A 643-nucleotide genomic window follows, 5' to 3' on the forward strand; every position below is an offset into this window, starting at 1 on the left:
AAAAAAAAAACGAATTGTGGACTTTAAGATTCTTACAGAGATTGTTTATTAAAGAGACGTTAATCCTTTTTTTTAAATAAACCGTGTAACAATTGTTAAAAAATAATTTTACTCAGTTTATCTAGTTTTTTTTATTTATAACCTTCAATTTTTTTCATTAAAGCATAATAAAAGATTATAATTTTAAAAGAGTTTAAGTATTTTATTACATGTTTATATTATTTTCAAATGCGTGCCATTTCATTAGATTTTTATTAATTACCAATTATTATAATATATGTGTTTTCGTTTTTGCACAATGGCTATGTAATTCTCTGAATGAAGTTATATGTATTAACATTTTACATCAACGTCTTAGAATTAAATTTTATATATTCGATACGTTTTGCACAGTTTTATGGTGTTCAAAAGTTTATATTATACATTTTACGTATTGTTTTCTAAAACCACAGTCACATATTTTTACTTAATCGGTCCAGATTCCGATAAAGAAAACTGAGAATGGAGAATACATAGTTAATACATGCGTACATTTCACTGGTTATCCAGGAGAAAGCCTTTCTTCATATTATACGTAAAGAAGCTGTGATTTTATTTTATTCATTACCGGTGAGAGCTTGGCGCTTATCAATACAGCAGATTG

Source organism: Wasmannia auropunctata, unplaced genomic scaffold (assembly GCF_000956235.1).
Source record: "Wasmannia auropunctata unplaced genomic scaffold, wasmannia.A_1.0 LD335769.1, whole genome shotgun sequence".
Taxonomy (NCBI): Eukaryota; Metazoa; Arthropoda; class Insecta; order Hymenoptera; family Formicidae; genus Wasmannia; species Wasmannia auropunctata.